We start from the raw sequence: 8,092 nt of genomic DNA, 5'->3' as shown, positions 1-8,092 counted from the left end.
CACTTGGCTGTGCTTGGACTTGAAGGTGGGATCCGGCTGGCCTAGGCCATTGGTGGTTGGTTGGTGGGTTAGCCCTTAGCTGGGCTGGCTGGCTGGCTGGCCATCGGTGGTGTGGTGTGGTGAGGTGTGTGGAGTCGAGCATCGCGCGCCGTTGCCTTCTTCGGAGTGTTGTAGGTACGCAAGTGCTTGCAATGCAAAGAGGTTGGTGATGGAGTGACATTGCCTTCACCATGGAGTTGCGGGTACTTAGGTACTTGCAAGGAGATGGTGGTATGGTGGTGTTGCGTGTGTGGTGTTCGATTAGAAAGATATAATTTCTAAGTCCGGATTAGTGCTGTCAGTGGGGCCGCCGCTAACAGGTCCTGCACGGCCACCGTGGGGCTTGACTTGGCGCTATTCCGGACTTGGGGCGATCACGATGTCCCCGTGCGGGACTTAGAAGATGGAAGAACACAAGTACCCTTATCCCATGACTTGTGAGCGATTGGCATACGTTACCACATGAAGAGAAAAATTGGCTAAGTCCCGGATCCATATTATATGAAGAGAAAAATCGGCTAAGTCCCGGATCCATATTATATGAAGAGAAAAATTGGCTAAGTCCCGGATCCATATTATATGAAGAGAAATATCGGCTAAGTCCAGGATCCATATATAATAACCTAATAATCGGCTAAGTCCAGGATCCATATTATATGAAGAGAAAAATCGGCTAAGTCCAGGATCCATATATAATAACCTAATAATCGGCTAAGTCCAGGATCCATATTATATGAAGAGAAAAATCGGCTAAGTCCAGGATCCATATATAATAACCTAATAATCGGCTAAGTCCAGGATCCATATAATATGAAGAGAAAAATCGGCTAAGTCCCAGATTGGGTCTGTCAGACATACACTTTCAAGTTACCACACAAGCAAGCAAGATGGCCTATTGATGGATCCATATGATATGAAGAGAAAAATCGGCTAAGTCCGAGATCGGGTCTGTCAGACATACACTATCAAGTTACCACACAAGCAAGCAAGATGGCCTAGTGATGGATCCATATGATATGAAGAGAAAAATCGGCTAAGTCCAGGATCCATATAATATGAAGAGAAAAATCGGCTAAGTCCAGGATCCATATATAATAACCTAATAATCGGCTAAGTCCAGGATCCATATAATATGAAGAGAAAAATCGGCTAAGTCCGAGATTGGGTCTGTCGGAAATACACTTTCAAGTTACCACACAAGCAAGCAAGATGGCCTAATGATGGATCCATATAATATGAAGAGAAAAATCGGCTAAGTCCAAGATTGGGTCTGTCGGAAATACACTATCAAGTTACCACACAAGCAAGCAAGATGGCCTAATGATGGATCCATATGATATGAAGAGAAAAATCGGCTAAGTCCAGGATCCATATAATATGAAGAGAAAAATCGGCTAAGTCCCAGATTGGGTCTGTCAGAAATACACTTCCAAGTTACCACACAAGCAAGCAAGATGGCCTAGTGATGGATCCATATGATATGAAGAGAAAAATCGGCTAAGTCCAGGATCCATATAATATGAAGAGAAAAATCGGCTAAGTCCCAGATTGGGTCTGTCAGAAATACACTTCCAAGTTACCACACAAGCAAGCAAGATGGCCTAGTGATGGATCCATATGATATGAAGAGAAAAATCGGCTAAGTCCCAGATTGGGTCTGTCAGAAATACACTTCCAAGTTACCACACAAGCAAGCAAGATGGCCTAGTGATGGATCCATATGATATGAAGAGAAAAATCGGCTAAGTCCAGGATCCATATAATATGAAGAGAAAAATCGGCTAAGTCCCAGATTGGGTCTGTCAGAAATACACTTCCAAGTTACCACACAAGCAAGCAAGATGGCCTAGTGATGGATCCATATGATATGAAGAGAAAAATCGGCTAAGTCCAGGATCCATATAATATGAAGAGAAAAATCGGCTAAGTCCCAGATTGGGTCTGTCAGAAATACACTTCCAAGTTACCACACAAGCAAGCAAGATGGCCTAGTGATGGATCCATATAATATGAAGAGAAAAATCGGCTAAGTCCGAGATTGGGTCTGTCGGAAATACACTTTCAAGTTACCACACAAGCAAGCAAGTTACCACATGAAGAGAAAGCCGGCAAAGTCCGGGAATGTTACCACATGAACTGGAAAATGGGCAAAAACCTACCTTCACAGGCAACGTGAATAAGTCAGGCTGTAGACATCGGATCGACAAGCCAAAGACTGATATGGAAAGGAAATGAGTAGTACTAGCTTTCCTGAGAGTTGCAGAGCTTAGACTGCATATGAACGAAAGTTATTAAGCGTCAAAGTCAGAGAAGTTACCCAAAGGAACACAAGTTCCAACTTAGAGCATGTATACCGCCTAGACGGTAAGAGGTACGGCCAGGCTGAGGAATAAGGAAATGTTGGCCAACATGTTCCCTAACTATCCCCCGAAGACCGCAAAGCAATCCAACATCAACCAAGAAAGTTATAGCCCGATCAAGGAAACACCTACTTTGCACCGATATTGCACCAAATACATGTACCAAGCACCTTCGGTTGCATACCTGCAGGGGCTTACCATAGTAGGCCATGGAAGACCGATATACCGAACATAATCACTTTCTATCTCCTCGGGTGTTTGAGATAGCGCTTTGCGGTACAAGAACGAAAGTTAGACTATATCTTGGTGCATCTTTTTGCCCAAGATCACAAGACCCTATCTACCAAGGCAAGAAAGTTGTGTGGGGACAAAATGTCCAAAAGTGCCCAAAGTGGCACACTTGAACCATATATTCGAGAAAAACACAAGTGTGGGCCCGAGCTAGCAAGTTGAAATGTTCTGACCGTCAGTAGCCCTAGTTGAGGTGCACTTATCATTATATGAGGCCAACGTGCCAGCTAGTCTCTAAAGGGGCGATATGGGTGTTCCAAGGTTTGTACCCAATTGAGGAAAAAACAGGGTAAGGTACGGTGTACCGCGAATAACTCGGGCTATAGATGTCCGACCGATGAGTTTGGCATATGTATGGAAAGGTCTCGACGAGACCTAACTACCCTGAAAGTATGAAGGCAAAGACTTGAATGACCGGGAAGTTATTAAGTGCACAAGTGGTAAAGTTGCACCAAAGTCCATGTTACCCGAAGTGGTACATGAACACCCAATATTCGACCAAAACACAAGTTTAGAGACGAGCTAGCGAGCTACATTGTTCAGACCGTCAGTAGCCCGCATCAAGACACGCATTTCATTATATTGAGCCTAGCCGCTAGCTCGACTCGAAGTCGGTCATATGGTTGGTTGATGGTTTGGACCGACCACGTGGTGTACCAAGGTGATGTACCTTTCATGAATTAAAACTCTGGCTGTATGACACTGAGCGACAAGCTAAGGTGTGATTTGGAATAGTCTTGAGTGGGACTATTTAGGAAAAATGCGAACAAAAAATCACAAAGTCCTTGGGCGAAGCTATTAGCGAAACATAGAGCAAATTGGTACCAAAAACTATGGAAATGGGACTTGAGTCAAAAATAACCGCAAGTTGGAGAAGAGATAGCAAGCTTGCGTAGAACAATTATATTTGGTGCATGGTATCACCAACAAAAAAGTATATGGGGCCAAGGTGCTGGCTGGCCTCCAAAGTGGAGATATGGGCGATCCAAAGTTTGTACCCAAGTACGAACAAGTATGGAAAAAACAGGGTAAGGTACCAAGTACCAATAATAACTTCGGCTGTAGATGGCCGAGCGAGGCAAACGGCTCACCGTTGGAAAGGTCTTGGGGAGACCTATCTACCCTGAAAGTTTTATGAGGCTGAGTTGAAAGACCACGGAGATATTAGGTGATGATGGTCCAATTCGGGGACCAAGTCGCAGGAAATGGCACTTGACCAAAATCACCCTTGGAAGGTGAATACCGGCTTACCGGTAAGAGATAGCGACTTGGCGTAGAATATTCATAAGTTGGGCGTGTAGAGACGCAACTTTCATTATATGGGGGCAACCCGGTCAGGGTGCTCCAAGTCGGTCGTTTGGTCGGTATATGGTTTGGGCCGACCACATGGTGTACCAAGTTGAGGTATCTTTCATGAATTATAACTCGGTCAGTTTGCCACCGAGCGATAAGTTGCGGTGTGTTTTGGAATGGTCTTGAGTGGGACTATCAAGCAAAAATACAAACAGAATATCAGCTTGTCCATGGCCGAAGCTATTAGTGAAACATATAGCAAAATGGGTCCGAAAACGAATGAAATGGGACTTGGACCAAGAATAACGGCAAGTTGGAGAAGAGATAGCAAGTTGGCGTAGAACAATTATATTTAGTGCATGGTATGACCAACAAAAAAGTATATGAGGCCAAGGTGCTGGCTGGCCTCCAAAGTGGAGATATGGGCGATACAAAGTTTGTACCCAAGTACGAACAAGTATGGAAAAAACAGGGTAAGGTACCAAGTACCATTAATAACTTCGGCTGTATATGGCCGAGCGAGGCAAACGGCTCACCGTTGGAAAGGTCTCGGGGAGACCTATCTACCCTGAAAGTTTCATGAGGCTGAGTTGAAAGACCACGGAGATATTAGGTGATGATGGTCGTATTCGGGGACCAAGTCGCAGGAAATGGCACTTGACCAAAATCCCCCTTGGAAGGTGAATACCGGCTTACCGGTAAGAGATAGCGACTTGGCGTAGAATATTCATAAGTTGGGCGTGTAGAGACGCAACTTTCATTATATGGGGCCAACCCGGTCAGGGTGCTCCAAGTCGGTCGTTTGGTCGGTTTATGGTTTGGGCCGACCACGTGGTGTACCAAGTTGAGGTACCTTTCATGAATTATAACTCGGTCAGTTTGCCACCGAGCGACAAGCTGCGGTGTGTTTTGGAATGGTCTTGAGTGGGACTATCAAGGAAAAATACAAATAGAAAATCAGCTTGTCCATGGCCGAAGCTATTAGTGAAACATAAAGCAAAATGGGTCCAAAAACGAATGAAATGGGACTTGGACCAAGAATAACGGCAAGTTGGAGAAGAGATAGCAAGTTGGCGTAGAACAATTATATTTAGTGCATGGTATGACCAACAAAAAAGTATATGAGGCCAAGGTGCTGGCTGGCCTCCAAAGTGGAGATATGGGCGATCCAAAGTTTGTACCCAAGTATGGCAAAAACTGGTAGAGGTACCTTTCATGAATTACTGCTCAGGCTGTATGGCACTTAGCGGGACGCTTGGCTCTGGTATGGAATAGTCTTGAGTGGGACTATCAAGGAAAAATACGAACAAAAAATCACCATGTCCACGGACGAAGGTATTAGCGAAACTTAGAGCGAAATTGCGACCAAGTCGCTGGAAATGGCCCTTGGACCAAGTATACCGTCAAGGCGGTACGAGATAGCGAGTTGACGTGGAATATTTATAAGTTTGCCTCCACGAGACGAAAGTTTAGTTATATGGGGCCAACCCGCTCAGGGTTGTCCAAGTCGGTCATATGGCTGATCGAAATTTTCGACCAAGTACTGAGAAAACAGGGTAAGGTACCGTGTACCTCGAATAACTTTGGCTGTAGATGTCCGAGCGAGGCAAACGGCATAGCGTTGGAAAGGTCTTGAGGTGTTCTAGGCACCCTGAAAGTTTGAAAAGGCTATCTGGAAAACTCGTGGAGATATTAGAGAAACATTGGGCCCAAAAGATACCAAGTCGCAGGAAATGGGCCCTCCAAGAACACCCTAAAATCCCAATTACGGCTAAGTTGCAGGCCAGCTAGCGAAGTGAAATGTTCTAGGCATAACTAGAACACGTTAATGCGCAACTTTTTGAATCAGAACTTTTTTCGATATCTGGCCCCCAAAGGGGGGATATGGGCGATCAAAGGATTTTTCCAAGTTTCGGTACTTTTTACGGTATCGCTCATAGCTCCGGCTGTATGCAAGCAAATGACAATCTAAGACATGATTTGGAAAGGTATTGAGCAGTACTAACTTACGTTAGAACACAGCGAAGCGCTATCGGTTCATGGCAAGGCCGATATAAGCAGTCAAAGATGAAAAATGTTGACAAAATGAACAAAAATTACCTTGGTACGCGAATAGCGGCCAGGGATGAAGAGGTACGAAGTTGGTGTAGAACAATTATAATTAGGGCTTGGTACGCTCTAAAAGTTTGCCGAAGACCGCAAAGCGCTCAGACCCATAGAAAGTGGCCATTTGGGCCGAACAGTGCGTGCAAAGAGGTGAAAATGCAAAAATTGCACTTTGGGGGGCGATTTGCGGGGGGAAGGAGGGGTCGGAGGGCAAAATGTCCCTTGACCAAAAAGTCTTATCTCGTCGAGATCTACAACATTGCCCAAGACCGCAAAGCGCTAGCTCGCAATCGAAAAATCGAGAATTTGAAAACTTTCTAAGTCTTGGGCTCCCTAAGGAAAAGTTTCAAAAATCACGTTTGTCCCCAATTTTGAAGGGGAAGGAGTCGGTTCCGGGGCATGGTGTCTTCGGCAAAAAGTCTTATCTTTTTGCGTACTTTCGACTAGTTCAATAAAAATTTTTGACCCAAAATTTGTTCGGCGGACCCCTAGGTCGAAAAACCCGAAAAAAGTCGAAAAAAGTCGAAAATGTCGAAAAATGAGAAAACCTCATATTCGGACTCTACACGAGCCCCAGATATTGAAAAGTGAAATCCGCGGTGGATTTGGAACAAAAAATTTACCTAGGCAAAGTTGTATGGAGGTAGGGACCCCTGAGAAAAAAGTTTGGTCCCGAGGCTCCTTGGACCACCAAGTCCCTAGGTCGGACCAAAATCGGAAAAAATCCGACCAAAGTCGAAAGTGTCGAAAATTTTAAAAAACCCCTTTTGGGGCCCTATGGCCTCCCTAGATAATGAAAAGTGAGGTCCGCGGCCGATCCGGAAGAAAAACTTGACCTAGGGAAACTTGTATGACGGTGGGGACCCAAAAAAATTTCGATGAGTGTAGTTTAGACAGGCCGGAAAATGTATCGGTGGTCCGTATCAAGGGACGTCTTTTAGTTCCATGGGGTGGTGGTCGTCGAACAAAGTCGCCTAGGTCGACCACCAGAAAGACCAGTCGTGTTGTAATGGATGTTTTGACCACTTTACTAGGGAAACCTAGTAGGTCGAAGCAAATTTGGGGTTCGAGATGAGTTGGTGAAAGTTGGTCCAACCTAGGTGTGCTTGGTGGAGGTTGACCATGAAAGTAGAGCATGATGGGAATGACCATAACTTTGGTTCTAGATGTCGGATCGGTACACTTTCGGCAGTTTTGGAAAGGTGAAGGCCTGCTCTAGCTATGTTTCCTACCAAGCTGAGCGCCTACTAGTGACCCGGAGGAGGTATTAAGGGTCAAAGGCAAAAAGGGGTACCCTAAAGTGCGTGTGACCAAGAAAATGGGAAAAACGGTATCGCCTATAGCTCAGGCTGTATGGCTCGGATCGGAAAGCTTGGATATGCGTTGGAAAGGTCTTGACGAGCGCTAGCTATGTGTCCTACCAAGCGAAGCGCTAGGTGTTGAGCAAGTCGGTCATATTAGAGGGCAAAGGTGAAAAATGGTGGTTTAGAGGCGAAAATTCACCTTATGATCGAAAATAGCGGGCGAACGATAAGAGCTACGAACACGGCGTAGAACAATCATAAGTACGTTACCACAAGACCTAACTTTGGCCAATATAGAGCGAGAAGATCGGAGGTACCCATCAGGGTGATATGGCTGGTTCAAAGTTGGACCAAAACGAGACTTGAGAAATGGATTGAAACACGGTATCGCGAATAACTCAGGCTGTATGGAACGGATCGACAAGCTTAGATCAGTGTTGGAAAGGTCGAACCGAGCGCTAACTATAATCCCAAACAACCGAAGCGCTAAGTGTTGAGCAAAACTGAGTTATTAAGCGACAAAGTGGAAAAATAATACCAAAATTTCCAAAAATCACACAAGACCAAGAATACCGAGCAGGCGGTAAGAGATAGCGGGTTGACGTAGAATACTTATAAGTTTGCCTCTACGAGACCTAAAAGTCGTCCATAGACAGCGAGAAGATCGGACCACTCTGGAAGGGTGATACGAGTGGTCAA

This window comes from Anopheles ziemanni (genome assembly GCF_943734765.1).
Source record: "Anopheles ziemanni chromosome X unlocalized genomic scaffold, idAnoZiCoDA_A2_x.2 X_unloc_11, whole genome shotgun sequence".
NCBI lineage: Eukaryota > Metazoa > Arthropoda > Insecta > Diptera > Culicidae > Anopheles > Anopheles ziemanni.
Note: the sequence above shows the minus strand (reverse complement) of the source record.